Source organism: Prosopis cineraria, unplaced genomic scaffold (genome assembly GCF_029017545.1).
Source record: "Prosopis cineraria cultivar Desert tree isolate PC_DT_omini unplaced genomic scaffold, ASM2901754v1 PC4, whole genome shotgun sequence".
NCBI classification, from domain to species: Eukaryota; Viridiplantae; Streptophyta; class Magnoliopsida; order Fabales; family Fabaceae; genus Prosopis; species Prosopis cineraria.
Window position 1 is genome coordinate 36,366,939 of NW_026555335.1, and position 9,273 is coordinate 36,376,211.

The window sequence follows — 9,273 nt, forward strand, 5'->3', positions numbered from 1 at the left end:
TCCGCTTATGGTTTATTGGTTGACACTCTAAGTACATATGGTGATTTAATATCACTCATGGCAAACCCTAAAGGAAATTTCTAAGTAAATAATTTTCTATAAAAGAATTTGAATCTTAAATTTTAGAATAAAATTTGATACTTGCAATTACTTAGTGTCATTCACGGTATCTTCTTTTAATATTTGTAAGAATCCAAGGTGATTTAGTATCACTTATGACATAACCTAAAACATGCTAAGAGTTTTATTATTATTTTTTTTATAATGTATGAGGGGGGGAGAAATTGACCAGTATTGAAACTTATGGTGATTTTAATATCACTCATAGTCCACTAATTGATGCCCTAGGCACACATGGTGATTTAGTATCACTCATGACAAACTCTAAGAGGATTTCCAAAATGAAATTCCTATAAAATAATTTAATTATAAACTTTTAGTGTAAAAATTGATATCTGCAATGATTTAGTATTGTTCACAATACATCAAATAACCACAGTGATTTAGTATCACTCATGGATCTCTCTTTGTTTTAAAAGTTTAGAAAGATGCATTATCATTGAGACTTATTTCTTTTCTTTTCTTTTTAAGAAAATAAAAGTGAATGATTATCTGGTCTAAAATAAGAATTGATACAAATAAATTAATGGCAAACTCGTTCTACCACATAATAAATTGTCATCAAATAATCACCTTGATAGCCCACACACTGCATGCCAAAGCAGGATCAAACGGCCATACTAAGACCAATCACGATGAACTAAAGCAAGAAAGGGGATAGATAATGATGTGAAAAGCTTTGAATTGTTGATGATTCTGTCAAGCCAAAAGAAAATAATTATTAAAGGTACAAGAATGCACAGGTAAAAGAAAAGCAAGCCAAAAGAAATTGTAAGGGACATCAATTGAAGGAATAAGAAATGCTTTGCGCACAGGGAGAATTGATCAAATAAAGCATGACATCACCAAGGAAATTGTATTACCTAAGTGAATGTTTGATGATCAATTGCTAAATCCTTGCATTGGAAGGATAATAAATTTTGAGTGCCTTTCGTCCCCTCTCCGTCATCTCTCCCCACCTTTTATAGGAATAAAAAAAGTAATTTTTATTTTGAATCTTTTTTATTATTTGAGATTTAGATTTTTCTTAATTAATTAAAAACAAATCCCAATCAAGGCACAATTTTCTTAAATCAGATTTCAAATATTTTAAATTTTTATTTTAAAAAAATCAACTTTAATGGGATCATAATTCAGGGGAATTGGGGTAAAAAATATTATTGTTATTATTATCACAAAATCCCTTCCCTTTTTTATTCCTTTTATTCCTTTATTTTATTTATCATGTTTTTATTAATTTTTAATTTACACTTGAAAGCTCAGGCAAAATACAGTGTTTACAAATACACATGTCTTGATTTAATTAAAAATAAGTATACAAAGTATATAAGGTTAAATATATAAACTTTTTTAATAATTATCCAAGCGTTTTTGCTTTTTATACATTATTTTCCCTTGTCTTCCCCTCCCTTCGTAATACCAATTACCAAATGAGAAATTACAAAGAGGTTCCTTTCTTTTGCATAGCAAACATAACTTGGATTTCCTCTACCTTTACCTTTTCCTTTGACTGTCCCTCGTAGCAAATATAGCCTTAGTGCATCTCTGAATTAACTTTCGACTTCAGTTAGAATCAGCCAAACTAAAATTAGGATATAAAATGCTCATTTTGTTTGGTTTAGATTAGGAAAAAATCTCAACCTTAGTTAGCTATAAACGAGCATTTTTTTGAAAGCCCACAAACCTGGCTTTAGCATCAGCGTTAACGTTAGAAGCCATTGTAAGCATTTAATGATGTTTGAATTTTTTTACTTTCTCTCTCCTCCTATGTATCTACCCACAAGCTGTCTGGTTTTTTTATGTTACTGTGCATGTTATTTTCTTCCTCCCATGACCTCCTAACCTGCATCTCCAGATTTGCTTCACCCTCCTCTGCTTCACCTCCCAAGCTCTACACATCCGACACCTAACCTCAGTCGATCTCCACCTTATTTGAAGCACCAAGATCTTCACCTTTCGATCTTGCATCCAACATTCCCTGCTCAAAAGTGGTTTCTCCCTGTCGCCTCTCAATCTCTATCGTGTCCACCAGATCTGAGGTTACCGTCACTGGATCTACTCTCATTGAATGTCCTTGGCAAATAAGGTTTCTCCTTTTGTCTCATTCCTTGCCTTCCTTGCTATCAGTGCTTTGTTCCTCTGTCTTTTGACTTTTTTTCTTCTTCTTCACTATTTGATGCTTTTCTTTACATTCTTGGTAGAGGATTTTTTTTCTGCTTTTCATTCCTTTAGCCTGCATTGGTCCTCTTTTCTTTCCTTTAGCCTGCTTTTCTCCTCTGTTTGTTTAGTTGAGTCTTTTTCATTCCTTTTAGTCTGCTTTGCTCCTCTATTTTTCAAATCAGTGTCCTTTCTTTGTGGTCTTTTTAGTTTAGTTTCTGATATGAACTTCATCCTTAACTGTAGAGTTTAGATCTATCAAGGTTTCTCTTCAACTATTTTTCCTTGGAATGCTTCATTTCTCATTTTCTTTTTCTTCGAGAATGTCGGTCGAGTGTGTTTAGAATGTGTGAAGGTTGTAGTCATTGCATGAAGTTGATTTCCATGTGTTGATCTAATGTTTGGGTTTAGTGTTGAGGTGCTTCTAAGTCAGCTATGGTTTTTTTTCCCTTCCTCATTGGCTTCTCGTGGTTGTGGGAAATCAATTGCCCTTGTTTTATCAATTACTAGTACTATTACTGTGGGGTAATGTGATTTATATACATTCAGATAGGAATTTATATATATATATATATATATATCCATTTAAGATATAGTAACGAAAATTCGAGCATATAGTAGTTTATAATGAACATCTTGTGCTATTTATAATGTGTTTCCTTCCTTGTTTTAAAAATGAATAAATGCAGATATTATGCATTTTTGGAACTCGAGTTTCTGAATTTAAAAAATGCCAAACTAAAAATTTAAGCATATAACAGTTCCTTCCTTGTTTTAGGATTATTATTTTCATTTGGTTTCGCTGTGACTCTGGGATATGGTGGTAAATTGATACATCTATGCAGAGATATTTATTGATTTTGCATGTTTGTGATGGCTGGCTAGTCTATAAAACAATGAACATTGATAAAGGAAAAGCTGTGTGGAATTCAACCTTGATAGAAATTTTTATTAAGGAATACTTAAAGCAAGTGTACAAGAAACAAAGGAAAGGAACTACTTTCAACAAATATGGGTGGCAAGAAATAATTGAGGGGTTTGAAGCAAAAATGTAATATCCTCCTCCTTTTATCCCACAATTAAAATCCAAATCCCAAATAATTAGGAAAATGAGACAATAGTAATCATCAAATACAGAATTCTCATTGGTTAACAAAATAAAGGCTCCAAGATTATAAATCTAAAGTCATATCAAGTCTTGTAAAGAGGCAAATCAAAGTTCGCAAATATGCAGAAGCAAGGAATTATCATATAAGTGAGTGCATTGGTACAGAAATCTGAAAAAGAAAAAGTTCTAAAATTTTTTAAGACGTGCGCCGTGACTCGTTGAACATGTGTCGCGGCATGTTATCCTTTGTGACACAAGCCGTGGCTCTTGACACCATGTGCTGCGGTGTAAATGCACAAGTTTGACATTGAATTTTGCTGTCAATTTAATAACATTAGAGCCAACTTCTGACGTGCCTTAAATCTCCATCCGACGTCCGAATGACGTGAACTAAGAGTCTACAAAAAGCTCTTTCTAGACTCCAACTAATGGTATTGGTCTCAAGCTCAAATTTTTAAAAAACAAAAATTGAACACCCTTTTCAAAACTTACACTATTTCAACAAATTTCACAAGTTTTAGGTGTCCTAACTAAAACCAAGAACCAAAAGACACTAGCAACAATGTGACCACATGCGACTCATCAAAATTAACTCATGCAATGTATAAAAAAAAGAAATATTTTCAGATCAAATTTTCACTACTCAACCCCCTTAACTCAAAATCATAAAAAAAGGGAGTTGCCATAAATTTTCATCAAGATTTCTCATATCATCACATAATATTCATTACCCTCACTTGCATTAGTATTTTGGCTCTATCAACATAACACATAATAATCAACTCTCTCCTTAGAGCCCATAATACCATTACAATTTACATTTCAATTAATGCAAGTAAGTAACAAAAAGGGAAATCCTAATTGGCAATCAAAATTATCATATACATAAATTACCCAAAATAAAGGGGCCTATTACAATTAGATTGTGATCCTAAGTGTAACACTCTAAATTTTTTTTAAAGAAAACAATTTTACTCAACCATGGTAGAAAAGTGGCTACCATGGTAAACAGAAATCAACTTATCCTATATTTTTGTTTTGAAACAATTCTATAATTTAAAACACTACCATATTAGGAAATGATAAAAATAACCCTATAAAATATTTTACCTTTTAAAAATAACTACCATGGTATAAAAGATTAAACTAAAAAATAAGTACTGTTATGGTAAATAGAATTTAACTCCTTAAATTGTTATTTCAAAAAATTGGAATCCCAAGAAATTAAAAATAAAATAAATGTGAAAGGCCCAAAAGATTTCCTTTTCAAATGATACAAATCAATTTCATATAACTAATACATATCTGTGACCATAGTTGGGTTACTACCACCCAACACATTTTATATCAATAAATTTAATATAAAAACATTCAACAATTGGCTTAAGCTTGCACAATAAACCATCTCAGATAAATTTTTACCTCCCACATGCCATTAGGTTAAAATCATAATTTTCCATCCTTATACTCCTAAAGTGCAAACCATAGACCAACTAAAATAAACAACTTATCAATTTATAAAATAAGCCAATTATTTAGCCTCATAATCATGCCATTTCAAACAATCCAAAATAAATTAGAGATCAAAGTTACAATCATCCAAAGTATACCAAAAGTATAAATAGTTTGAAGGGTATAATTACATAATTACATTCATATAATTGTCAATAAACAAAAAGTTATAACATTAGCAATATAATACATTAAAAATCATAAAGCAAATACCCAAAAGAGACAGTAGATCTATGCCACTAAGTTTCAAGGACTCCTTCATGCGCCACTTGTGACTCTTCCTCTAAAAATTATTAACCATATATTGAGACTCAAAAGTCCCAATAACCAATGTCAATTTATGATAGTATATATAAACAGTTAAATGTATGCTTGTTAAGTGGATAAACAACAATAATATAATTCCAACAAAATACAAGAAATATCACAATATATAACAAACAATCATCCTTATCTCCGTCCATTAACCTTGAGCCGAAGCCCTCACTCGGTGCTAAATTACCCGCCAAAGATAGATTAGCTCGAGCCCTTATAAGCCACCTATTGGGCTTCAATAGGGGCGTACCACGTGGCACATAAATACAACAACAACAAGTCTCCCAACACCTCCCACAATAATCAAACAAATTCATAACAATATTGTACAATTATACAATATTACAATCTTCATATTTTTTCATTTTTAACAATATTACAATATGACATCACACTTGGCAAAAATACTTCATAATGCATATCCACAATTTCACAATTTTTTCATAAACATAATAAGATAATTTCTCAACAACAATTCATAATTTTTTCAATAATCACCCAATTAACATGAAGTAACACTAATCACAAATTAAAAGCATGGTTACCTCGTGGCTTTTTCAATAAATTATTCCTTACAATTTCTCTCCCACCACAATCTTCACCAACAACACAATCTACAAATAACATATTATTTATAAATATTAGTTTCAATTATTGAAACTAATATAATAACTCTAATATTAGAATTAGAGAATATAACATAATTTTTAATCTCAATCTTAATACAAATTTAGAGTTAGTACTATTAAGTAAAATTTCTAACTCCTCCTTTGGTCATCAGTAAACATTAATAAGCTAAAATCAATCTCTAAATCAATTTTTATTATCAAAATTTTTCTTTTTATTTCATAAATTCGCACCTAAAATATTCAAAAATTAGAAATTGAGTCTCAAGTTTAGAATCATCATCCTCTAACCATAATAATCCATTTCTCATCTCAAATAATCATCTAAACCTTAATAAATCAACATATATTTTCAAATTTAATAAAAATCTAGCCTAAATTTGATCCATAAGCCTCAAATTCTAAGTTTATCAACAAATTTATACTCTAGAACATTTATTATACTACTAATAATCTCAACAATTACATTTATTCAACATAAATTCATCCCTCTTTCAAACTCTAGATTTTTTACCACCACAAAATCTAAAACCAAAGAGAAAGGATGATTAAAAAAAAATTTTAGAATACTTACCTAATCTTAAAAAACTTAAAACCTTAATCAAAATATTCTGTTATGAAGCTTGAATCAGACCTCCTTCACAGTTCTTGCGCATGCTCTGTTTCCTTTTTTTTTTTCTCCGAGCAGTGTCACGCGCGGAGAGATGAGAAAAGGGGAAGAGAATTGCAATAGAAAATAGGCAAGTGTTGTTTTAAAACGTGTGGGTCCCACACATTTTGCTTTCTTTTCCTTTCTTTTGTTTTTTTTAAACATGTATTCACACCACACACGCCTGCGGAAATCAAAATCCGCCCCCTTCTTTTCTATATATATACATATATGTATATACATATTTCATTTATCAATCTCTCTCTTTTATATTTTTTTTCTTCTTTTTTAATAATAATAATAATTTTTAAAAAAATCTTAATTTAAAACTATATCCCAAATTAAATATAACAGTCTTCTCCTACTAATTTACTTACCTCTAAATATTTTTTAAGATTTTTATTAACTCAAATTAATAATTAAAATTTAAATTGGGATGTTACACTAAGCCTCAGGGTATTTTCCTCTGTTCACACTTCTTGAGCTATTACTTGAAATATTGAAGATAACGGGGTGAGTACAACTACTTAGTAACTAAGGTCCGACTATCCCATACTAATGCATAACAATTAGTTTAAATGCAAGTAGCATATATTACTTTAACCTATGTGAGACATTTGAAACTTAATATTCATAATTCAACTCACATAATAGCAACTACTTGAAAAATAATGCTTTTAGCACTTCTCATATAGATAGAATTGATCAAGCAAATCATTGACAAGCATAATAGCAGAAATTAATACTCAACTTAAAATGTTATCATTATGGACTTAATATAAACAACAAGTGCCTTACTTACTATATGCATGATCATACCTCCCTTATATCCTCTTATTCCTCTGACATGAAATCGTGGGCTATAATTCAATGGGATAGTCTATATTCCTTGACTTCTCTAGCCTAAACACTTGTAAAAGGATTAGTCAACCAAGACATACCCAACTTACTTATGGATCACGGTTTTCCTATTTCTCACACTATAGGGTGTCATATACCCTAGACTAACTTTCTCATTGAACCGGCGGATAGCTAGCTAGGTTTAAGTCCCTCGTTAAACCAGTGAGACAGTCTCTCATTGAACAAGTGAAACGATATGGATAGAATCAATCTAGGCAATCCTTCACACGGATGGGGTCTTACCATGTGGATTTATCATCTACTCAACTTCCTAAGCGAACTTTTGCCTCTTTAGATCATGCAATGGACATTCATGTGATAATTCACACATATACAATTCATAGAATTTCATCATTACACATTTCATGAAATTTTAAAACCAAACAAGTCATTAAACTCCTAATTCACAATTGTTGTACCTCACATATTCAAAATCATTGAACTTTCCTATTTTCATTGTACCTCACACTTTTAAAATCATTGAACTTCCTTATTTTCAAACATCATTGAACTCCTTCTAAACAAAAATTCATTTTGCTTCTCAATTTGTAGAAATCATTGCATTCCCAATGAACATTAATATGAAAATTTACCACTATTGTTCTCAAGGGAAATTTTGCAACATAAGGCATAAAACTCACAAATTTGATCTAGTGGATCTCTTCACAAATTAAGCCACACTTGCATTTCTTTTATTTAAAATTATAATTCATAAATCAATAAACTAATAGACATACATAAGCATAAGATAGAATTCTCTCGGTTACCTCAAACCTTTGAAAGGTTAAAGGTTTCACCCTTCAACTATTCACTCCCAAAGCTTCCAGGAAGCTTGAATGGTGCCAATGGTAATTACACTACAAGCATTTACCATGCAAAACATCAATATCCATTTTGAGCTATTTTTCACTAGCATTTTCATCATTTTTTGATATTCAAGTTTTACTCTAAACTCATGTAGAAGTACCCATAAGGTTTATTAGCTTCTTATAACTCTCATGTGTAACATTGAGCTTTTAAATTGGCATTAATGAAGCCACATTATTCTCAACCATCAAATTTATAAAAATTTCAGATATATAATGTCTTCCAACCACCAATCATCATAAAACCATAAATATCAAGTTTACTTAGCTCAATCTACTTCCATTAACTCTATTTAAATCAATGGATTCAAGCCCATAACTTCTAAGGACTGCAAATTACCATTAGTAATCGAACCCTAACCTTTACCATTAAGAAATGGAAGAAGAGAGAAAGATTTAAGCAAGGAAGCTTACCTTGTGTTTATGAGCTCTAAATTACTCTCAATAATCTTTCTTCAAGCCCTAACTTAACTTTTTTTGCCACTCTCTTATTCTCTTTTGTTTCCTCTTCTTTTTCACTTTAGATTCGCGATTTAATATTGAAAAATTCTGGCCATGCGTCGTAATGAACACATAATGCACCGCAGCGTATGGTGTGACACCCTCAAATTTACAAACCGATTTTTCATAAATTATTAATTCAATAAATTTTTTTTGAACCCTTATCATACTCCTATCATGGTAGAAAAATTTCTACCATGGTACATCCAAGACAATATACCACAGGTCTTAAAATATCTCAAAAAGCAATTAGAACCATGAGGGACAGACAGGATCCTCATGGCATGATATTTAAATTAGGTCATGAATCAAGAGGGACAAACATAATCCTCTTGGTCAAATAAATACTTTTAATAAAAAGGATTAGAGTTTACATGCTTCACAAAGAAGATATATCCTAAGTTGGCACAAGATACATTGTATAATCCAAAATAAAAGGCAACGTAAAAGATGGTGTTTCATACACCATAGTTACACCTCTGGTGCTTTCTCAGCCAGACTCACTCCTGTAAAAATATT